This window comes from Zalophus californianus, chromosome 2 (assembly GCF_009762305.2).
Source record: "Zalophus californianus isolate mZalCal1 chromosome 2, mZalCal1.pri.v2, whole genome shotgun sequence".
NCBI classification, from domain to species: domain Eukaryota; kingdom Metazoa; phylum Chordata; class Mammalia; order Carnivora; family Otariidae; genus Zalophus; species Zalophus californianus.
This window is the reverse complement of record NC_045596.1, coordinates 169,341,265-169,356,285: the sequence shown is the minus strand read 5'-3', so window position 1 is coordinate 169,356,285 and position 15,021 is coordinate 169,341,265. Positions and strand designations below refer to the sequence as shown.

The following is a 15,021-nucleotide window of genomic DNA, read 5'->3' as shown; positions in this document are numbered from 1 at the left end:
ATGTCCATCGACAAATGAATGGATAAAGAAGAAGTGGTATATATACACAATGGAATATTATGCAGCCATCAAAAGGAATGAGATCTTGCCATTTGCAATGATGTGGTTGGAACTGGAGGGTGTTATGCTGAGTGAAATAAGTCAATCAGAGAAAGACATGTATCATATGACCTCACTGATATGAGGAATTTTTTTTTTCTTAGTGATCACATTTATTGAAAGGGTTGGAAAAAAATTAAAATGCCCTTTAGCTTAAGAATTTTTTAGTTATCCCAAATCAACTCGTTTCAGGAGTGGAAGAATCCTTGGTCATTTCTTAATACCAAAATTTACACAGGTTTCTCTTTTGAATGTCTTCTACATTTAAAGAGGCAATCATACAAAAGCTCCTATATTCCATATATGATAAATTCTTTGTTTCAGCCAACTCTTAAAGGAGGGGCAACTAGTACAACACCATCTCCCCGGACAAAAAGCATTGGAAAATTCAGTTTTGTTGATTTATATATCTCTTTGTATGTTTCCTCATCAATTTCTATAGTAGTCACAGTTTCTTCCACATCTCCCAATATCATATTTAAATGCTGATCATAAGCATGTAATCTGCCTCGAAGCTCTCTCTCATTTTCACATAAATTCGCTCATCCAGGCAAGCCTGATGAGATCCAGGGGCTCTTCTACAGTGTTGGTAGTTTGTTGCTGGTCCACATCGTCCGCCATGTTTCAAACCCTCTGATATGAGGAATTCTTAATCTCAGGAAACAAACTGAGGGTTGCTGGAGTGGTGGGGGTGTGAGAGGGATGGGGTGGCTGGGTGATAGACATTGGGGAGGGTATGTGCTATGGTGAGCGCTGTGAATTGTGCAAGACTGTTGAATCACAGATCTGTACCTCTGAAACAAATAATGCAATATATGTTAAGAAAAAAAAAGAAGATAGCAGGAGGGGAAGAATGAAGGGGAGTAAATTGGAGGGGGAGACAAACCATGAGAGACGATGGACTCTGAAAAACAAACTGAGGGTTCTAGAGGGGAGGGGGTTTGGGGGGATGGGTTAGCCTGGTGATGGGTATTAAAGAGGGCACATTCTGCGTGGAGAACTGGGTGTTATACACAAACAATGAATCATGGAACACTACATCAAAAACTAATGATGTAATGTATGGTGATTAATATAACAATAAAAAATATATATATATATACAAAAAAAAAGAATCCCACAAAAAAAAATGTCTATGCTACCCAAAGCAATCTATACCTTCAATGCCATCCCAATCAAAATCCCAATGATATTTTTCAAAATGCTGGAACAATCCTAAAATTTGTATGGAATCAGAAAAGACCCCGAATTGGCAAGGAAATGTTGAAAAAGAAAAGCAAAGCTGGGGGCATCACATTGCCTGACTTCAAGCTATATTACAAAGCAGCGATCACCAAGACAGCATGGTACTGGCACAAATACAGACATATAGACCAATGGAACAGAAGAGAGATCCCAGAAATGGACCCTCAATTCTATGGTCAAATAATCTTTGACAAAGCAAGAAAAAATATGCAATGGAAAAAAAGTCTCTTCAATAAATGGTGCTGGGAAAATTGGACAGCTATATACAGAAGAATGAAACTTGACCATTCTCTAACACCATACACACAGATAAACTCAAAATGGATGAAAGACCTCAATGTGAGGCAGGAATCCATCAAAATCCTAAAGAACAACATAGGCAGTAACCTCTTTGACATTGGCCACAGCAACTTCTTTCAAGATTCATCTCCAAAGGCTAGTGAAACAAAAGCACAAATGAACTTTTGGGACTTCATCAAGATAAAAAGCTTCTGCACAGCAAAGGAAACAGTCAACAAAACAAAGAGGCAACCCACAGAATGGGAGAAGATATTTGCAAATGACACTACAGATAAAGGTCTGGTATCCAAGATCTATAAAGAACTTCTCAAACTTTACACCCAAAAAACAAATAATCAAGTCAAAAAAATGGGCAGAAGATATGAACAGACACTTCTCTGAAGAATACATACAAATGGCTAACAGACACATGAAAAAATGTTCATCATCATTAGCCATTAGGGAAATTCAAATCAAAACCACATTGAGATACCACCTTACACCAGTTAGAATGGCAAAAAATGGACAAGGCAAGAAACAACAAATGTTGGAGAGGTTGTGGAGAAAGGGGAACCCTCTTACACTGTTGGTGGGAATGCAAGTTGATACAGCCACTTTGGATAACAGTGTGGAGGTGCCTCAAAAAATTAAAAATAGAGCTACCCTATGACCCAGCAATTGCACTCCTGGGTATTTACCCCAAAGACACAGATATAGTGAATAGAAGGGCCATATGCACCCCAATGTTCATAGCAGCAATGTCCGCAATAGCCAAACTGGAAAGAGCCAAGATGTCCTTCAACAGACGAATGGATAAAGAAGATGGGGTCCGTATATACAATGGAATATTACTCAGCCATCAGAAAGAATGAATACCCAACTTTTGCATCAACATGAATGGGACTGGAGGAGATTATACTAAGTGAAAGAAGTCAAGCAGAGAAAGTCAATTATCATATGGTTTCACTTATCTGTGGAACATAAGGAATAGCATGGAGGACATTAGGAGAAGGAAGGGAAAAATGAAGGGGGCGGAAATCGGAGGGAGAGACGAACCATGAGAGACTATGGACTCCAAGAAACAAAATGAGGGTTTTAGAGGGGAGGGGGGTGGGGGGATGGGTTAGTTCAGTGATGGGTATTAAGGAGTGCACATACTGCATGGAGCACTGGGTGTTATATGAAAACAATGAATCGTGAATCACTACATCAAAATCTAATGGTGTATGGTGACTAACATAACATTAAAATAAAATTAAAATAAAATAAAATAATAAAAAATAAAACCTGTGGAGGGGCGCCTGGGTGGCTCAGTCATTAAGCATCTGCCTTCAGCTCAGGTCATGATCCCAGGGTCCTGGGATCAAGCCCTGCATCGGGCTCCCTGCTCAGCGGGAAGCCTGCTTCTCCCTCTCCCACTCCCCCTGCTTGTGTTCCCTCTCTCGCTGTGCTCTCTCTGTCAAATAAATAAATAAAATCTTAAAAAAAAAACCAACTGTGGACTGGCAGAGGAAAAACATAAATGGAGAGTTAACAAAAAAGAGTAAATACAAACAAAGAAGGAGAAGGGCTGAAGCGTGGCTGAGATTGGAGATGACCAGCTTCAGGATTCCAGATTAGTGTTGTGGAGGCAAGGAGATGTTTTAAATTCAATTCTAGTAACATCAGTGGTAAACAAATTAATAAAACAAAAAGCCATTAAGCTGTAGGGACAACAAATGGTCCAATCAGAAATCTCATCTCACAACATAACTGATAACAGAGGATCCAAGTGCTACATATTAGTTCTCTTTAGTTAGGTACAAAAAGGGTCATTTATTCCAAAGTCCAAGAAAAATGGAACAGAGACCAGGCAAAGCAGAATGTTCTGGTCCAACAAGTCACTCTTCATACAGGGATGGATACAATCTGGTCTATGCTAGCCTACATGCTTTCTTTCCTTCTCCATCTTTGAGTTCAGACTGGGTCTGGAGAAATATCTTACTACCTATTGAAAAGAACTGCAGTGACCTAAAAACAGCAAGAATGGGTCCCGGTAACTCGAGAGAGACAAAGTTGCCACCTCCACAGGCTCACATCTTGCCTGTGAGTCATTCATCTTCCAAACACTACCAGAAATCCCTTCGCCCCCTCCCTGTTCTTCCCTGGGGCCTCACCAAGTAGACCAGATCCGCCCATGGGTCTTGGTGAGTATGAGCCCTCTCTTTTCTTCCATTGCATGGGTTGCTGAACCAACACCTACGGGAAGGATTAAACTGAGCTTGCCAACACCCACAAACCAGCCATTGCAACATCAGTCAGAGTCTCTCAGGCCCTCTGAGTGATGAGACCCACTGACCAGGGTGTTAGTGGTAGAACTGAGGAAGCACGCTGAATTAAAAGGAAGTTTTTCTCCTTTCATCCTTCCCTACCTACATCTACCACCCCAGGGCTCCCTATCCTTACTAGGAAAGTGGGGGGTAGTTAAAAAAGGATAAAGAAGTGATATTAACAACTGAAAGGGGAAATTGTATTTACCAAGTGGTGTGTTAGATGTTTCATATGTGTAATTTCATGTGATTTTCAAAATAAATAAGGTCAACATTTTCTATTTTATAGATGAAAGAATGGAGACTTAAAGAGTTCAAGTGAGGGTCTGATTTGAATGAGTGCAAGTCTTCTAATTAGGCAGTATGTGCCCTTTTAATGGCACCAGGCTGTCTGTAGGCAACATACTCGGGGTTGTTTCCTACAGTCACCATTCTTTTGAAAATCAAACAAGCAGGGCTCATTGAAAACTCATTGTCTAGCCCAGGTACCATTAGATCTATGGGAAGTCTGCTGAAGCCTTTAGCTTGAAAGCCAGAACTCATCTTCACTGCCAAAAGATGTATCTGAGAACAACAGAGAAATTAGCTTTGACTTAGCTCAGCCCAGGCTCCCAGGGCACCATGCCTGCATGCTTGAGTGTGAGTGAGCATCTAGGTGGAGCACATGACTAATGTGAGCAGAAATAGCATATTGTAAAGAGCAGCCTCATCTCTGCTTGTGTGCAAATCAGAAATGCCAGAGAATTTTTCCATAGTCTTCTATAATGTTCATTACAAAAGAGTCCCCAGATGGCAGATGGCTATTAGCTCACTGTGACCTATATAAATGTCAAACATAAAACTATTGCCCCAGCAAAAATCTCAAAATAAATAACAGGAGGGATGAGATTCTGTTGTCATCAGTATTTACAGTTTATGCATTTGGACTCCTCTGTTCTCAAGCCAGCACAAAAATGCTTTAATCCCGCTAGGGAATTCAATTAGCTGGAGCAATACAGGAAGTGGAGTCCCACAAGAATAGCTGGCACAGATGAGGAATGGGCTACCCTAAAAAGGCAAGCCAGTGGCTGGGAAGAGTACAATGGCTTTGGGGCATTGCTTAACACACATTTTAAAGGTTTACCTCTGGATCTTTATCTTCATGACCAGGCTTACTAAGACAAAAGGAAGGTTGTCTCATCCAGATTCACACCCAGATAACCCAGAAAAGGGGCATAAGGGACATGCTTTACCATTAAAGGAAGATTCCAGGTCTTGAGAAATACAGAATAAGTTATTTTTATATGGGACTTATAGGATCAACTTCTTCCTTATTTGAAATTCACAGGTTCTCTGCCTGCCAACTGCCAACCCTACAGAGAACTGCTCTCCACCATCATGTGTGTATGTGTGTGTATGTGTACACACAATTTATATAGATGTGTGCATATATATATACTTTTTTTTAACATATCAGTGTTTCTAACACAACACAATTTAAATCTGGTTCTCCAGATGAACAACTGGAAAAATTCTCAATCTGTTCAGTGAACTAAAATCAGTTTTCACTGCCTTGTTGGCTTTGTGGTATAATGATTCTGTTTGGATTTTTTTCCTGCATTTCTGATGATCTAGATGGTTCTAGAAGCTAAGCAGTTAATGTGAAAATAAAAACAAAGATAACAAAAACACTAGCCCCACAGCTTGGGCAAAGGATTCACCAGGAAGCAACTGAATAAGCAGTGTGATCTACCGATTCAAAGAGAGGGTGACCATATAATTTATTTTCCAGACTGAAACAATGCTAAGAGTGAGAGACAGTGTTATGAATAATTTTACCAAGGCAATAGCCATAAAGCAGAGGTGTCCAGGGCAAACCAAGACATAAGGTCATCTATTCAAAGATGATTTATAAACACCACCAAAAAACTTATTTAAACAGTGCGTGTATCTGCAGAATTAAAGTGTTCCTTATAAGAAATAACCAAGACAAAAAGGCATCAGTGTATAGTAGAAAGAACTTTGTAATTTGACAGCACTTTTTTTTTAAACTGACTTTTTTTCCCCCTAACTAGCTATGTGACCTTAAGCCTCTAATTTCTCATTTGGAAAGTGGGAATAAAATACCTTGAAAAGCTGTTGTCAGAATTAAACGAGATAAAGAATGTGAAGTGTCTGGATAGAAATAGCACATAATAATTTTTATTTCTCATTCTTAGGAACATGCAGATCCTGCTTCAAATCTGTTTCATTCCATTATTCCTTGGTTTTAAATCAACAACTACTAAAAATGCCCTTGAAAACTAATTTCCAGCATAGCTTTTTCTAACGACTGACAGCTGGCAGATTGCAGCATGGCTATCCATATATTTCTGTGAGTCCTGTTGTGAAATAGAAATCTTTGACCCAAATGTTTCTGCTTTTACTTTTAAAAACATGTGTGTTCATGCAAATAACACCCCAAGCAATGGTGTCAAGCCACGGGTTAGACTGGAAGGAGAGATTTCCTTTCCTAAAGAAACCTCCCAGTTCAGGGAAAGTGTCCAGTGTGCAAATTAGGAGTCATGAGTCTCATGATGCATCTCTTAACATGGGATAGTTTCTGGCATCCCGGGACTGGGTAGTATCCCACATACATATTTTATATGTTGCAGAAAGTAAGGTTTTATAGCAAAAAAATCAATTTATATGAGTTCAATTACCTTCAAAAAAGCTCTGCAAATGGCCAAGGAATCCTAAACAGTGGATGGCCCATCTTCCGTGTCAACACAGCGCTTCCTCCAGCTCCCATTTCCCCAACTCAAGGAACTTGCTGATGGATACTTGATGTGCAAAACTCTCATAAAAGCAAAACTGCAATTGATCTGTGGGAGTCACATTCCAAACTTCTGCTCACACCGTGGAACATTCAGGGGAAATTTGGCCCCCAGAGTCTTGTTGCTCAAGTTGGGCTCACACTTGGAACACTACTCACATTCTGAAATGAGTTTTGAAGTTTAAACTCACTTATTTATTATTCAGGAAAGTGCTTATAAAACACTCGTTACAGGCCAACAGCAAGGTAAGTGCTAAGGATACCAGATAAAATGACTCAGTCTAGACATTCAAGGAGCTTAACAACTTAGGGGATAAAACAATAATTGATTACAATACACCAAGTCGTTAATTTGATGGGGTTATGAATAAACTATATTTAAGCATAGAAGAAGAAGAATCCAAACCTGGGGAAAAAGGGAAGGTTTCAAAAAGCAGGAGCATTTGAACTGGGATTTAAAGGTTGACTTTGCAAAGGTCTAGAAAGAGGAGAGAAAGATCTAAGAAAGAGGAAACAGCTCATGCAAAGGTGCCAGTCTAGAGAGAAGGTGGTAGGCTCTGGGCATGACCAGCATCACCATGGCCCAGGCAGCAAGGGATGTTTTGCAACAAGGTTGGACAACGGTTGGGGACCTGGTCAGGAGGATCTCTAGGCTTTCCAAGGCATGTGTGAGTTTATCTCACAGACCCTCAGTTTTCACACCCTGCTCTGGATCTGCACTGCAACTCCGTTACCTTGACAACTGGTCTTACCTCTGACTACCTCTCTCCTTTCCTCTCTTGGTCAGGCCACCACCATCTCTCACCCAATGTTTGGGAATACCTTTCTATGTGGTCTCTCTGCTCCTGCCTTGGCTTCCCCAGAGCCTACCACCAATAGAATTGTTTGACTTTCAAAATCTAAATTATATTGTGTGGACCTTCTGCTCAAAATTTTCTGGGGGGGGGCTCCCTGCTTCACTCATATTTGATCCAAATCTCCACAGTGGCCTACCACACCTGATATGACCTAATCTGCTACCCTCCACACTTCTCTGATCTCATGCCCAACCCCATCCCCTCGCCCACCCACCTGCAGCCACACTGGTCTCGGGGCTCTGAGACCTCAGAGCTTTGGCACCCTGTTTCTTAGGCTTGGAGGGCTTTTCACCAGCACATCCAGGGCCCTCTGTGTCACCTCCCTCAGATCTCTGACCAAATATCAGTCTATTAGAGAAGCCATCCTTGGCTACCCTGTTTTATGAGATGAACCCATGCTGGGCGCCTGGGTGGCTCAGATGGTTAAGCGTCTGCCTTCAGCTCAGGTCATAACCCCAGAGTCCTGGGATCAGGTCCCGCATCGGGCTCCCTGCTCAGAGGGGATCCTGCTTCTCCCTCTGCCTCTCTCTCTCTCTCTCTCTCTCATGAATAAATAAATAAAACCTTTAAAAAAAAAAGAGAGATGAACCCATGCCCAATTGAGCTTTTCCTAATCTCTTACCATGTGTAATGTTTCCTCTCACCCTCTGACATACCACATACACTTCTAATTTCTTTCTCACCTATCTCCTTATCTGGCTGCCATAGCTAGAATGTGAGCCCTATGAAGGCAGGAACTTAAGTTCCCCTTGGCTTGCTGGTTTATGCTCTGCACCTGGCAGAGAGCTGGCACATAGCTGGCGCTGAGGAAATAGGCACAGACGAATGAACGAATGAAGCCCATTAAGGGAAAAAGGAGAAGGCCAAACAGATAGGTTTTGGTGTTTTTCTTACTTTTGCCTGTCATATTTATCAGGGTTTAATCTTAGTTTTAAATGCAGATAAGATTCCTCTGTTTAAAATACATTTTTAAGGAAACCACCATGACAACCCTGAGGAATTCAGTGTGATATGATTAGACTTGATGTTGAGAAGATCACAACGTGCAGATTACATGGAGGTCCTCTGGCTCAGAGACAGAAGGAGCTAAGAGAACCTGTGAGGCGGGGGTGAGAACAAGATGGGGAGAGATTCAGGAGGAAGAACCCTGGGGCTTGGATGTGATCAGGTGGAAGGAGGACTCTAGGAATACCTCCCAATTTCTCCTCCAACGGTCATGTGAAAACTGACAGTTTCAAAAGCAACGTGGCGAGGGGGTAGACGGGGATAGCCTGGAGCATGTTCAAGGTGAAGGCCCCAGGGGACAATGACCATCAAAGCAGTTGGACAGAGGATATAGTGCTCAAGAGAAATATAAAAGTCATCCACAGCTCTTTTTCGTGGAGCCTCGGAGGCAGTAGGCTGCTTCAGGATGAAGCTGAACATCTCTTTCCCAGCTACTGGCTGCCAGAAACTCATTGAAGTGGACAATGAACGCAAACTTCGTACCTTTTATGAGAAGCGTATGGCCACAGAAGATGCTGCTGATGCTCTGGGTGAAGAATGGAAGGGTTATGTGGTCCGAATCAGTGGTGGCAATGACAAACAAGGCTTCCCCATGAAGCAGGGTGTCTTGATCCATGGTCGTGTCTGCCTGCTGCTGAGTAAGGGGTATTCCTGCTATAGACCAAGGCGGACTGGAGAGAGAAAGTGCAAATCTTTTCGGGGTTGCATTGTGGATGCCAATCTTAGTGTTCTCAATTGGTCATTGTAAAAAAAGGGGGAGAAGGATATTCCTGGACTCACTGATACTACTGTGCCTCATCACCTGGGGCCCAAAAGAGCCAGCAGAATCCGCAAACTTTTCAATCTCTCTAAAGAAGATGATGTCCGCCAGTATGTTGTGAGAAAGCCCCTAAACAAAGTAGGGAAGAAACCTAGAACCAAAGTGCCTAAGATTCAGCGTCTTGTTACTCCACGAGTCTTCCAGCACAAACGGCGGTGTATTGCTTTGAAGAAGCAGCGCACTAAGAAAAATAAGGAAGAGGCTGCAGAATATGCTAAACTTTTGGCCAAGAGAACGAAGGAGGCCAAAGAAAAACGCCATGAACAGATTGCCAAGAGATGGAGGCTGTCCTCTCTGAGAGCTTCTACCTCTAAGTCTGAGTCCAGTCAAAAATGAGATTTTTCTATGAGTGACAAATAAATACGATCAGACAAAAAAAAAAAAAGTCATCCACATTTAGGATGTAGATGAAAGCATGACCTTGAGTGGAATTGTTCAAGGATAGTGTGTAGGGTGAGAAGAGAGAATGAAGGACATGAGTAGACATGGAATCCCAGCCAGCACAGGACCAGAGCCTGACAGACCCCAGTTTTTAACCTGGCTCTGCAATTACAGAACTGTGCCATTTTATTCAATTTACAAAAACCTTCAGAGCTCAACTTTCTGCTGTGCTCAACAGCGCTAATAATAATATACCTCACAGAGTAGCTGTGACATTTCACTGGGAGACAAGGTACCATACTTAGAAGATAGGGAACATTTAATAAATATTGCTACAAATATTATTATTTGTTATATCAGATAAAATGTGGCCAAAGAAGTCAACACTTAATAGGAAGAACATAGTCACCAAACTTCAGGAAGAAAAGAGATTCAGGAAACGAGTGAGTGCCCAACAGTGTGCAATACTGCTCATAAAACAAGCAAAATGTTAAAAAATGCTGGTCAGTTTTGGCCACTGAGATTTTTGGTGACACCATCAAAAGCAGTACAGTGTGAGTGGGGAGCATAAAAGCCAGAGGTTTTTGAGTAGGATGAGGACAAAGGAAGTAAGACAATGAAATAGACCCAGTTTTAAATCAGGTTCAACCACGCTCTAGCTATGTGATCTTGGAGAAATTACTTAACCCCTCCGTGCCTCATTCCTCATAAAGTGGAAGTAATGACAATCAAGTGTATATGACACTCTGGCCAATGATAGGTGAGTAACTACATGTTCCCTTTTTTCCATTGTCTCTTCTCTTTTCCCTGACAGTGACAATGCACAAAGGACCCAAATATTGTGTTCACTGCTGCATGCCCTGCTACAGCACAAAGATGCACTGACAGTGTAAAAAGTAGGTACACTCGAAGGGAACATTAAGTAACTTACTTATAATTTACATGTGATATCCAGGTAATTACATAAATCATCATATCCTGTCAATGTTTTATTTTTCTCTTTCCTTAGATTGGGTTTCCTCATCCAGCAAGTGCTCTGGCATTGACTAAACGTAATTCCGCAGGGACCGGATAACACCACTCCCCAGCAAAGCTATGAGCATGCTCACAGCCTTTACTCCAATTTAACTCCTGTTGACTTCAAAGGACCCTCTTATGAGTTTGGCCAGAAACTGCTGTGTTGCCCTAATGAGGAAGTATTTATAAGGTTTCTGGGTCCTGCTATTCAATGACCGGTCTGCTATTTCTCTTGCTCAAATGACCTCATTTTCTTAGAGCCAGAAAAAGGCTCAGTGGCCTCCCTTCCCTTCTTCAGTATCCTGCTCCAGGAAACTGAAAGCAAAAGAGCAAGAGGCTACATTTCCCCAACTCCAGAACAAAGAGTCTCAGAGTATTTTCTTCCTACCCAGTCTCTTTTTGAGGAAATGGAGAGCCTGTTGTTCTCCTGCTGGTCAGGACAGAGTTAACATGGCCGCCGAAGAAACAGCATAAAGGCTCTCCTCTCTCATGATGCTGGCTCGCCTACTCTTTGCTTGGATGTCTGTTTGCACGATCATAAATTCTGAACTCAGGAGGATAACCCCAGCCAAAGTCTACATGTGCCGGATACCATAATGTAAACTTCGTATGTTAGGAGAGCCTGGTAAATGGAACCAGTGAATGAAAACAGGGCCAGCTCCATGTTTGGGCCCCTGGATTTCCTCCACTCTGTAAAACAAGGCCTCACCCCTCGATTCTAACTTTCTGACATGCCCATAAATAAAAGCACTTTTGGCTACCAATCCCCTTGAGATACCCAGATACAGCCTCCATTCCAGAGCAAAAGCTGAGGCTCTGTTCAAGAGTACAAAATGGCCAAGCTTGTGGCCGTTCTCCATCCTGACTGTGAGCAGACAGTATGCACAACAAAAAGCACAAAAAAAGGCTGTATTTCTGTGCTTTGCAGACCCATCCCCACTGCCTTCTCTCCTCCGGCGCTGGCCTCATTTGAATGGGGAAGTGGTCCAGCTGATGGGCAGACCAGTTCAACACACATGAATCCAGTCCATGGAATCAGTGTCATAACAATTTGAGCCCTGATTCAGCTACAGAAATTCAGTGGAATCACTCCAGCCCTCCTCTCTCCCACCTCCCTGGGGTTGCCTCCAAGTTAGTAGCTATTAAGCAATACCAGTGCAGCCGGAGCAGACATGTGGACCTTGCTGTCCTCCACTTAGAGGAGCAACCCCTGAAGGGCACATCCCCCCTCCTGGTCTTTGGCCATTGGTCTACTCGAGGTGATGCTAAGACATCTCCATATTCATATGGCCCCTGCTGCTTCAGCCCTGTTCTCTTAGCTTCATTTCTGTTATGATATTTATTATTTCTTCTGCTATTTCCAGGCCCTGCTGGGGTCTCAGAGTTCCTGTAAAAATTACCTTTATAGACCTGTGCTGCCTCTTCATACTTCTGCCCAGGAAGCAGGGTTCGGGCACTCCGTGACCCCACTAGCTTCCACACTCTCATTCTTTCCCCTTGGAGCCCAGCATTTAGTTCTGTCGTTATTGCATAATGCCACTCTATCATTCAGTATGAGTTTCGCTCAGGAGAGAAGGAAAAAACACACTCCTGGAGGCCACACATAGATGTCTCTGAGAGCAAGTAGTCTATGTTTCTCTAACACACTATCCCCAGGAACCATCATATCTCACGGCATGCTCTCTTTTGCAACACAGGGTCTGAAACTGATTCTGTGTTCTGTATCTTTGCACCAAGAACTGAGATCTGCCTAATGCCCTGAGTGTAGGGTTTTCCATTGTTAGTTTCCATTTTTTAGGGACAGGCAAACTTGAAAGGCTACACTCATTGGACATTCCACAAAATAAGAAAAAGAAATAAATGGAAATGTAACTATGATAATTTTATTTCATTTGATATGAAGTATAGATCTTAATTTATTAATATTTTATTGGAGAAATGAGTTACTGAAGATCAGGTAGCCAGTACACATACATATACACACAGAAAAAATGTGGGTTCAGAATCTGGTGTTGCATTAGGATGAATACGAGAATCATATTCCACAGTGCCAGAAAGTGAGCATGGCTCCTTTGGGGCTTCACTAAGCATGGCTCCAGAGAGGTAGTGTTTGCACCTCTTGTCTCACCCCACACCAAGACCCCAGAGTCCATAAAAAATGAAAGTCACCATCTGTTCTCTCCTCTGTGAAGACCACCTAACTCAGTTCATCCCTCTTTGACCAAATATTAACCAATTAAGTGATTAGGACCTCAGTATAACAGGGATTGTAGCATTAAAAGAAAGCAAAACATGTTCATTGCAAAAATATATGGAAAAGTTTTTTAAATATGGGGCGCCTGGGTGGCACAGCTGGTTAAGTCTCTGCCTTCAGCTCCGGTCATGATCCTAGGGTCCTGGGATTTAGCCCCACGTCAGGCTCCTTGCTCAGCGGGGAGCCTGCTTCTTCCTCTCCCTCTGCCCCTCCCCCTGCTTGTTCTCTCACTCTCTCTCTGTCAAATAAATAAATAAAATATTTTAAAAAAGAAAAAAATTTAAAAATGAAAAAGACAATAAAAATCACTTGACCTTACAACCCAGGGATATCCACTCCTAATATTATGGGTTCTTCTAATTTCATGTGGGAATATGTGTATTTATTTATTTCCAAATATATTTAGTGAGTTTGGAATCATACACTTTGGTTCCTTGCTTTACATGCTAGCATTTTGTCATGTGTATTTTGCATATTCTTCAAAAAATGACATTTAATGTATGCTCTTCATACTGTACCTTTATAAAAAAATTCCAAACATTCCAGTTGCTGACACTGTTTCATGGTCACAAATAGTACTATAAGAATATTGTGATAATCATCCTTGTGCACAGCTTTCATTTTCTCTGTTTGAAAAATATCAAAAAGTGAAAAAACTTGGACACTTTTAAGGAGTTTGACGTCCACTGGCAAATTTGGCCTCTGAAACAGTTTACCAATACTTTAGCATTCAGCCCCATACAAACACTGGTTTTATTCTCTTTTCCCTCTAAATAGATGAAAATAATGCACAATAGTTTTACATTTATTTGATGACTAGTTAAGTGCAGTAGGCTGTGTAATGACCCCGAAATATATCAATTTCTAGTCCCTGAAGCTTGTAAATGTACCTTATTTGGAAACTGGATCTTTGCAGATGTGACTTAAGTAGAGGATCTTGAGATGGACAGATTATCCTGGATTATTGAGGAGGCCTCAGATGCCATCACAAGCATTCTTAGAAAGGAGAGACAGAGGAAACTTAGACACACAGAAGAGGGGCAATGTGACCACATAGCCAGACACTGAGGACTGCTAGTGGCCGTAGAAGCTGGAAGAAGCAGGGGATGGATTCTCCCCTAGAGCCTCCAGAGGGAGTGTAGCCCTACTGCCACCATGATGTTGGCCCAGTGAAACCGATTTCATGTTTCTGGACTCTAAAACTATAAGAGAATCATTTTTTGTTGTCTTAAGCACCCAAGCTTGTGGTGATTCATTACAAGACCCATAGCAAACTAATGCACTAGGTTTGACCTATCTTCTTGTGTTTATTGACTGCTCTATTTCTTCTTCTGTTGAAATGTTTATTTGTTGTCTCTTTCCATTTTCTACTATGGAATTTATTTTTTTTCCTGGATCTTTCAAAATATTCATAGCTCTGAATTTATATGTTGTATTTCTACATCTATACCTTTGTCTGTATATGTGGTGCAAATAGTTCCCCAATTTATCAAAAACCTTTTAACTTCATTTATAATTTTTTGGTAAATATGGGTTTTAATTATTTGATGTTTTAAAACTATCAACCTATTTCTCTGTAATTTCTTATTTTGCTGTTATGTGATATCAGATAGATGCCTATCAACATTTTCCTCCTGGTCATTGATGGTTGCATCTTTTATATATAGCTTTTTAATTCCTCTAAAACTTTCTCTGACAAATGATATGAGGCAGGTATCTGTTTTCTCCCATAGTTAGCCAATTGTTCCAGCACCATTTATTCAATAGTATCTCTATTTGCTGATTTAAAGTACTAACTTTATCATTTGATTCATTATACACTGTGGTCTGTTCCAGGGTCTTTCATTCTGTTCTATTATCACCTCTGCTTCATTTCAGCAGCTGCATAAAATCTTCTAAAATCTAGAAAGGTAAATCTCCTTGTGTATTATCTTTCTTCAAACATTTCAAACCCTTCCCGA

At 41.4% G+C, this 15,021-nt stretch overlaps 1 long non-coding RNA gene and 2 pseudogenes across 3 annotated transcripts in view; 1 reads left to right on the top strand and 2 right to left on the bottom strand.

The window, feature by feature from the left end:
• The window catches only part of LOC113924879, a 76,237-nt gene that overhangs the window by 14,777 nt on the left and 46,439 nt on the right, over positions 1-15,021 (bottom strand). The gene's annotated exons all lie outside the window — the stretch shown is intronic.
• Positions 420-720, bottom strand: LOC113924878 (annotated as a pseudogene).
• LOC113924877 lies at positions 8,995-9,744 on the top strand (annotated as a pseudogene).